The 9,782-nt window shown below is 41.6% G+C and overlaps 1 protein-coding gene across 1 annotated transcript in view; it reads right to left on the reverse strand.

Moving 5' to 3' along the window:
• The window catches only part of LOC133956383 (neuron navigator 1-like), an 82,634-nt gene extending 80,833 nt beyond the window's left edge, over window positions 1–1,801 (reverse strand). Inside the window, exon 1 of the mRNA XM_062391368.1 lies at window positions 1,620–1,801. The gene's annotated coding sequence lies outside the window, so the exon portion shown is untranslated. The remainder of the gene's footprint in view (window positions 1–1,619) is intronic.
• Between the last annotated feature and the right edge of the window lie 7,981 nt (window positions 1,802–9,782).

Consider the following 9,782-nt stretch of genomic DNA (forward strand, 5'->3'; position numbering starts at 1 on the left):
GTACTACTGCAGCCCACGTACAGACATACAGAGGCTCAGCTGGTGGAGAGGATGTATGTGTGTGTGTGTGTGTGTGTGTGTGTGTGTGTGTGTGTGTGTGTGTGTGTGTGTGTGTGTGCGCATACAGATGAAGAGAGAAACCAGAGAGAAAGAGACACAATAACACGTTTCTGCTGACTGAACCCAGCAACTGGACTTAGTAGAAAAACTGGTAAATCAAATCCTTTACAGATATCGTGATGATTCCCTGCACCATAAGCCAGATCAACGCATAGTATGTTCTCTGAGTCATGTGTTCACAGATAGGTGTGAAATTCAAGATCATTCGCTATCTGTTATGTAAGTGCCTCTACAGTGGTTATATTGTTGGCTTGATGCTTTCACTGTACGTCTAACTTCTTGTCAGGCTGAGGGAATTAGTTGAGAAAGAGTGGTTGTTTGTTGAGTCTAAACATGTACAGGATCATTGAGTCTAGCTTAGTTACAGAGCACATTTAAAACTAGAATGACACTAAATGGAGCCTATATCTTCGCCGTGGCAAAACAGGCCCTTTAAATTCAATCAAGCTGCACACATCAAATCCATACATATGCCTGATTTTGTTCTATCAAGAACCAACAATTATTCTCTGTAAAATCGGGGAAAATGTCCAAAAACGACTTATCTCAAAATGTTCAAGTGAAAAAACGAATTCCTGGATCAAAATTGAATGACCTCTTCCCTGACCTATACCACATCCTTCCACCAGGTCTCGTGGTAAACTGTTCAGTAGATTCAGCAAATTCTTGCCACAAAAAAAACACAGAATAAAGTAAAATGGTATTCCCAATAATACATTAAAATGAATAACTGATGATTTTTTTTTTTTTTTTTGCGGCTGACTGTAATGAAAATGGATCAACCTTAACCATATACTGTGTATAAAAGACCTCAACACTGTGTTTGACCAATCCCATCATTCTGTAAGCTTGGTACTGACATCTCCTGGATAATGTAGGACACTGCACCAGCATGGAAACTGATTAGTCAACTACTCCCCCTATTCTGTTTCATTTTCCAACCTTGACTTGATAAATGGATTTAACCTCAGCCATTGACACCAAAGAATTTAGTTGTGTATTCCTCGGAAGGAGAGAAAAAGGAAGAGTAGCATGGCAGCTGGCAATATATGATAACTTCATAATCACCCTCTCTCTAAGTCTTAGTCTAAGTCTAACACACACACACACACACACACACACACACACAAGGGTGAGCTTTGTGATGAACAATCTCTGACTCATCACAAAATCAATAAATGAAGTGGCAGCACAGACCTCTCTGTGTGAACTAAAGGACATCAGCAGTCCATGTGTTTGTGTGTGTGTCCCAGTTTGGAAAGTTGATAATAGGTGAATGTAATTACGTCTGAAATGGCAACAACATAAACGACAGCAATAATGTGTGTGTCATTAATCGTTTCACAGTGTTCATGTGACACTAAGTGGTAAGAAAACACCCGGAAAAAACATGTTAGAGAAAACACAGCAGCATAAAAGACAGCTTCTGAAGCTCATTAAAAAACAGCTTATGATTAAATGTCAGATGCGTCAGATCATCAATATCGTCAATATCTTACCTGTCACCGGAGTCGTGAGTCCTTCAGTGAGCGGTTGGGTCGAGCAGGCAGAGCCGGCGGGAGGGAGGGTGGTCACACTTCTCCGACGTCCCAGGAACAATGGGCTGCTTTTTCCTGGATCACTGTTGCATCCTCACCGCTGCCCTCCCATTGGTCCGCACTGCCTCACCATTCACCAGGACAGGAAGCTGTAACAAACAGGAACGACATTTCCAACCAATCAGGGGACCTCGTACTAAAGTGACTCACTTTTGATGTCACTTTCTATGAAAAACTTCAGGGGAAAAAAAACTGTTAATGTTACAATGAGTCAAGTGACCCAGATTGAAATTTATAGTTACCCCACAGTGACACATATATTGTCATCCTGAAACGTAGCATTTAAGTTGTTTCGTTATCTTCTTGTCATGTCACACAGTGGGCTGTGAAACTTTTAATTCACTGGACACGTCTAACCACTTGAACTGAAGTCGAAAAAACTAAGCAAAACTGCTAGTCACAAGGTTTTCAGTTCAGCCAGCATGCAAAGGTCATCTTTTGAGGAACCTTAAAATGTCTTCAGTGGGAGTGAATCACTCATAAACTAGGAAAATGATGCATGTCTAACACACACAGACACACACACACACACATTCAAGATCTGCTCATTACAGGAACGGGAACACCGGTACAAACACAAGCACCCACAAACTAAACAGGACAGAGTAGAACCAGACAACCAACAGTATAAACACTACTGTGTGTGTGTGTGTGTGTGTGTGTGTGTGTAGAGTTTCTCTCCTTTCTGATTCACTCTCTACACATCGTTATTAGATGCACAGTGTGTATGTTGCATGAGTCATACAGCCCCTCTGCTGACTCAGGCCGATCACATCATGTCACCCCTGGTTATAGGATACCCCCACCTCTCTCATCCCCTCTCCACCTCTTTTCATCCCACTTAAGCTCTGCCTTTCAGTCCATTTGCCACTCTCTTTTACTCCGCTGCCATCTCTCTGTTAGGCTGCTGACTGTGACACAACTGTCAACATGTTCCCAGATCAAGATGCAGAGTTTTCATTCATTTGTTCAACACATCGCAGTTAGAGAGGACACAATTCACACAAATACGCAGCAAAAGTCAAGTCAACACAGGCCTGAAGAGGAATAACTGTTGTTAAATAAGCACAAGGCTAAACTCACCCTTTGTGTGCATCAGGATGCAAAGCATCAAGTGAGTTTGTCTCCATCTGTATGCTGCTGAGTGCGTCTCGCCTCTGTCTACTTTTGCCTGGCAGACCCCATGAGCTGCGAGCATGTGCATTTGTGTGTGTGTGTGTCTGTCATTCCTCTCCTCTATCACGTCATGCCGCTCTACTGCTGCCGCAGTACGCCTGCATCCCAATCCCCGCCCCACTCGTCCCTCCTTTCCTCCCCTCATCACAGTCTCAATACGCTCTCTCTCTCTCTCTCTCTCTCGCTCTCTGTAATGGACCTATTGGCTGAACTCCCTCCCTCTCTGAGGTGAAATACAAGCCCAGCTAAAGCAAAGACAGGCTGGTCCATTAGCTGGATGAATGTGGCTTGAATGTGTGTGTGTATGTGTGTGTATATGTGAGTGTGTGTGTGTGAGTGTGTGTGTGTGTGTGTGTGTCTGCTCATGTCTATCTATAGTGATGGCAAATTTTTGTTCAATACCATCATTGTGAGGACATTTTGGCTGGTCCTCACAATTCCTAGGGCTGATTGAGGGTTAAGACCTGGCTTTAGGGTTAAAGTTAGGTTCAGGTTAGGGGAGGGTTGGGTAAGGGTCAGGCATTTAGTTGGGATGGTTAAGGTTAGGTTAAGGGGCTAGGGAATACAATGAGTGTCCTACCAACTAAAGAGAGATATGCATCTGTGTGTGTGTGTGTGTGTATTTGTGTGTGTGAACTTGAGCTCGGCTGCATGTTTAGTGTGAGTAATACATGGTAATTAAGCAGATGTAGCCACAACTGTGAAAAGCCCAAACCCATCATCCGGCTTTCAGGGTCTAACTGGTGGTCAGAGAAAGCAGGAAGAAAAAAAAGTATATATATATGCTAATTATAGAAACACTGATGACAAATGAAAATGTGCATAAACACACACAATCACGCCCCTGCATGAGACGTGCAGGAAGAAGCTCCATGCAGGAGGAGCAGCTCATCCATCACCCCTCTAATTTCTCCCACACCTCCAATGGAAAGGGTAGAGGCGGAGTGAGAGAGGAAATTGATTAACGGACCTCATGCCTTTTTTTTGGTTTTTCTGCTTTTCACTTCCTCCCCTGCAGAATCTCTTCTTTTCTGTCTCCATTTCCCTGTCAGGTTCCTCTTCTCATATTTCAGCTGAGCTTGCTTACAGTTTGACAAACTGACATCAGGGACAGTGGCTTCTGAATATTTAATGAAGTCAACAGCACCAGAACCCCAAGAATATGTTTGTAATGCTGTCTAGGATTAAGACGTACAATCAGCAGCTTTAATTCTTGTTTATAAGGTTATTACTGAGAGCCAGGACGTGTGTTTCTCTTACTGTGAGTGTGAGAGGCCCCTCACAGTCTTGATCTTGAGGTTAAGTGCAGCCTCAGAGCTTTCTAACTGATCATGTATTGATCCGGCCTCGACTGGCCGCGCTAACACTTGACTTTGTCTGAGAAGAGAGAATCATAAATAATGGAAAATGCGTCTATAGTTAAACGGCAGGACGCAAATAAATACATCACCTGATCAGCCAGCCATGACAAATTGAGAAAATGCTATTAGTACACAGTACATTACCCAGAGAGCGTAAGACCTCCCCCCACATATACAGGACACATGGTGTACAACCCCCCACTGTCTTCCCCCCACTAACACGATCATACAGTACAATCTGCCCATGATACTCACTTTATTAATATTGACAAATACTCACATCAATGCCACGGTCGTGCTCCAGTTTTTCCAGCTCCCAAAAGTTTTGGATTTAAATGTGTGAAACTGAAGCAGGACTAACAATCGAAATCCAAATACAAACACAAAAACACACTGAGATGATCTGTTGCTTTGACTCAGTGGCTCAATGAAACGGGAAGTGACTCATAACAGATGGATTATGGGTAGGAGTGTGCAAGCGGCTGCAACGTGTGTGTGTGTGTGTGTGTGTGTGTGTGTGTGTGTTGTGGGGAGGGGGTTAATGTCATAGCTTATCTTCTGATGTCCCCCTAAGGCCTGTCCACCCCCATGAGACACAGACCCTGACGAGCGCTGCTTTGACAATGGGACACTTGTGTTACTGTCATCCCATGGGGCATCTGGAGGGGCAGGGTGAGGGACGGAGGGAGGGGTACGTGTTGCCCGTCTGGAACACGGCTACGATGTGGAAAACAAACACACACACACACAAGGAGAGGTAGTGATCAACAACCGGCTGATTCAGCTGAGAGGAAGTCACCAGTTCTCTATTCATATCCAAGTAGAAAATGCAATATCAGAATTACTTGCCGTTGGATTTCTTGCTCCTAAAAAAGCTGAAAATAAATCGCAGGCTGGAATTTGTAGAAAGAGGTTCATGTTATGATGAGCAAGAAACAAGCAGATTGGTTGATCAGCTCAGGCTTAAATTTAGGGTCAGAAGTGTGTCCCCTCCACCTAGTGAAACAAAATCTACACAAAATATTTCAAAAGCTACAAAAACTTTTCAAATGTGCAAATTATATCTGAGAGAAATCTGTCCTGTCGGTTTGCTTGCTGGGTAGTTTGTTATCCGGATTATGCTAAATCTACTCAACTGATCTCCGTGAAAGATGGATGGGGCATGACCCCGGGAAGAACTAATTCAATTTAGGTGCACGTCCTTTAATATTGTGAGATTGACTAGGAAATAAATCATAGATCTTGATGAATAAGATCAGGTACAACTAAAGAACCGATATCTATGAGTGTGTACAATGTGGTGCAGCTTGATTAAATTTAAGGGCACGGTCTGGTTTTGATGGATATGTAAAATCATGGTTGATAATCAGGCACAACTGAGACTTCTGTTATTCATTCAGACAGTCTCTCTCTGATTAACCTTTATCAGCTGACCTCAATTATCTCATCGTATTAACCCAAAACTGGTATTTTAGACCCAATTCCAAGAAACTCTGCCCTTAATAAATAATACTTTACTGAATACAATCAATCTATCGTTACCATCAGGATTAAGCCCTTTCTCAAAACACCCACTCTGGACCTGGAGGTTTTAACCAACTCCAGCCCGATATCTAAACCCCCCATCCTGTCTAAAAATGAGAAAGTTGTAGCCTTTCAGCTGTCTATGAACTTCATAGTATGAAGACTTTCAGTCCAGGTTACATGTCATCACAGCACGGAGACAGTCTTGGCAAAAGTCACAAATTACTTTCTCATAACTTCAGACCAAGGGGTTTGTCTCTGTCCTTGTCTTGTAAGATCTAAGTGCAGCATCATCACATTGTATAAGATCGAGAACAGTTATTTGGCATTAAAAGGAACCAACCTAAGCTGGATCAAATCCTATTTATCATATCGTTTCCAATTTGTGCAAATTAATGATGGGTCATCTGTGCGCATTAAAGTGAATCACAGGGTTCCTCAGGGCTCTGTGCTCAGCCTAATTTTATTCACCTTATTGAGAATATATCCCTTTTACGTTTGAAGGACTACTGCACAATTAAGGTAAACAACTACCAGTGGATGTTAGCAGGTGTTAATGGCCACAAGCGGATGTTAGGGACATAACTGTGCACTTTAGCGCCATCAAGTGTTTTGGCCTTGTAATCAATGTTACAGGTCTTATGCTGCTATAGGCCGAGAATGTCTCCAGCAAATGGCTCCTGGACTGAATTTTGTGTTTAGGTAAAGAATAATTAATTAATTAACATATATGTTTAGTATGGGTGATGTTTTGGTTAATGTTTTGTATTGCTTGCATCTATTTTCCACCAGTTACTGTATACTTGTCTGGGTCACAGCTGCAGGCCCTCAGTCTTCATCTTATCATTGTTGATGTTTTAGTCTTTAATTGGGGAAACATTGGGAAAGAATATGTTTATACTTAAGTAAATAGCACAAATAAATGTTGTGAAAAGATGTGGTTGAAATTTCAATATAATTGAAAGAAATTGTGATAGAAAAAAAGGGAAAAGGGTTAGAGTAAAACTAAAAAGAGGGGATATTTGAAGAATATTCTGCTAACATTGACCTGCACCATACTGGCCAGCTCTAAGCAGAAGGAATGTGTTGACTGTGCTTTTACAAACTTTAACTGCCTCAGGCAATGTGTCCTGAGCTCCTCTGCTTTAACAATACCTGTACTGACAAGTTAGACCAGCTTAGATCAATAGGAGCTTGAGTTCGCACCCAGCCGTGATAACAGCACCGACAGCAGCAAACACAGGACACGTGGAGAGGAGATCTTCATAGGTAAGCAACAGTCACTGTACCTGCTGCTTGTTGTATCTTTATTATTACAGAAAAGAAAGCCAAAATGTATTGACATTATAATCATGTATCTTACTATTACTCTGATGTCAAAATTATATTATATTATAAAATGATCTGCAGGGAATGAAACTAAGTCTGTATCACTATATATTTCTAAATATTTGAAGAATATGCATTTGAATAAAATACATTTAAAAAGTTTACAGGTTTAGGGGGAACAGCATGTCTATATATTCAACAACAGGGTTTAGCTAGAATATTCTTTCCTTTTTCAAAAAGTCAAAAGCAAAGTACCGTAAACAGAAGAAGCAACATATTTGGGCTGATGGTCAAATCCACTTTGTTCAGAAGTTAAGGAGCATTTCTAAGTGCTAGATGAAGGCAGCTGGACTTTGAGGTTCTTTTCCCCTCTGTTCCGAAAGGCTTCTTTAATTTAGGAAAAGTTAAGGAGCCTCTTTTTTCCCTCTTGCTTCAAGGGTTAAGACAAGCTGCAGTGCAGTACACCTCTTAAACTTCAGCCCTGCATTCTGACATGTTGGTAGACTTGTTCATTCACAGGACTGTCACAGCATTCACCATCAATTCTGTCCCTGACCTTTCACTTACATTCACAGAAATATGGAAGAAGCTGAGTACCTGTCAACAAGGACCACAGGCAGGATATGCTTCTCAAATCTAATGTTTTCTAAAATCGTATTTTTTCATTGGCGAATCCAGAATGTTTCAAACTTTTCATGTTCTGTGTTCTTGTTTTGCTCTTTTTTTGGTTCAGTCTCTAAATGGAGAACAGTGTCAGACCCAAAACATGCTGGGAAGCTATTTTGCCACGAACTTCTTCACAGCAACAAAGATTTAAAAAGTCTGTTTCTGTCTGTTGACATCAGAAAAGACAAACAGGAGCAAGACAAAGATTTTGTCACTTTCTACAAGAGAGACAACCTCCAGTGGGCGTCGCCACTTCAGTGCAAACTTCAAGGTAAAGTCACTCTTGAGTTAAATCAGCATCAATGGTTAATGAAGTGATTCTTGCTCAAATAATAAATAATGTGGGTGTGTCCACAGGGGATGTGGCGACAGGAAGTGGAGTCAGCCGTCACATGATGTCGACAGTGATCTACAAGCTTATAAGTGGATTCCATATAAACTTAGGTAGGACAAAACTCATAACAACAGCAGAGACACAATAGGTAACTAAGGTTAGGATTACCAGTCCCTGGTGGTGCCGTTTTTAGCACAGTTGTCATACAGCGGGAGGGTTCAGGGGTCTTTCTGTGTAGTTTGCATGTTCTCTCCATGTCCACCTGAGTTTTCTCCTGCCTCCTCCCGGTCCATGGACCTGCAGGTTGGGGTGATATCGTAGCTTATTTGCAGGGGTGAAATAAACATATTTCAGAAATGATTCATCCTACTCATTAACCTCCTCATTCAACTTTACAGGAAATGCAGCCATCACGAAACTCTTCGAAGGTGAGTGTGATCACCAAATTCCCTCAGTTTCTCGTGAACTGCTCGAGAGGGACATGTTCACCATCGCCGGTCGGATGATCGGCCATTCCTTCTTGCACCATGGCCCAAGTTTCCCAGGACTCAGCACAGCCATTATGCACACTCTCTTTGAAGGCTCGCTGGAGACAACTCCTGTGACAATACACGACTGCCCTGACCTCGACATCCGTGACGCAGTCGAAATGGTGAGAATGTGACACAGGATAAACACCATATCCTTTACAAGACTCAGTATTAAAAACTGCACTCAGTTCCATAAACATATTTCGAATTGGGTTTTATTCCAGCTTGAAGGAGATGCTGAATTAAAAGAATCTGACTCCGTCCATCAGCTCTGCCGCTCGTGGAACCTGCCAGCACCAAATGCCACCAACAGGAGACAGCTGTCTCAGAAGATTCTCTTTCATACTGTAAATGTTAAAAGTTATTTTTACATTTTCTCTACTTTAGCTTTTCACCCCTCATGCTAAACACACCGAAGGCTTAGATAACATTATTTCACTGCCACCTGATGTTAAAGAATATTCCAGGGAGCATTTCTCATGTTCTAATAGAGAAAATCATTTTAAATTCTCTTTAGAATTGTTCCGAGACACTTTTCTACTGACAGAAATATGTCATTCATAGTCATTATATAGTACCCAGTCAATGCAAAGACCATTCGCCTCTCATATTGGCCAATAGTAATGAGCACTTACTCATTTATATACAGCTACTTTTTGGCATCATTAAGTGAGCTACATGAGAACACATTTAATCACTGCTTATAGAGATGCAGAGACCAGAGAATCACTTAATTATCTTCCATACAGATGATTTGCCAGTTAAATATTTTATGTTATCTTTTCTCCTCTGCTGCAGGTTATTGAACGAACAAGGCCTCAAATCATTCAGTTCCGAAAAGGTTTAAAAGAGACCGGACTGTGGCTGCTGCTCATTCACAGAAGAGATGCAATCCCAATCTTGTTTCCCAGAGAATCAGAGGCAGAACTCACTCCTCAGGTACTGAAGAGTAAACTAACACTAATACAATATAAATGAATAGATTTTTTTTACAATAGTTCTTACAAAAATGTTATTTATTGTGGGGAAAGGAACTCACTGGAAGAGTTAAAATCATTTTGTTCCAAAATGTATGCAATACATGTATAATACGCCTTTACATATCCCTCAGTATGTATTGCACTCCTTAAATAGTGTTGGAATC

Source organism: Platichthys flesus, chromosome 7 (genome assembly GCF_949316205.1).
Source record: "Platichthys flesus chromosome 7, fPlaFle2.1, whole genome shotgun sequence".
Lineage (NCBI taxonomy): Eukaryota > Metazoa > Chordata > Actinopteri > Pleuronectiformes > Pleuronectidae > Platichthys > Platichthys flesus.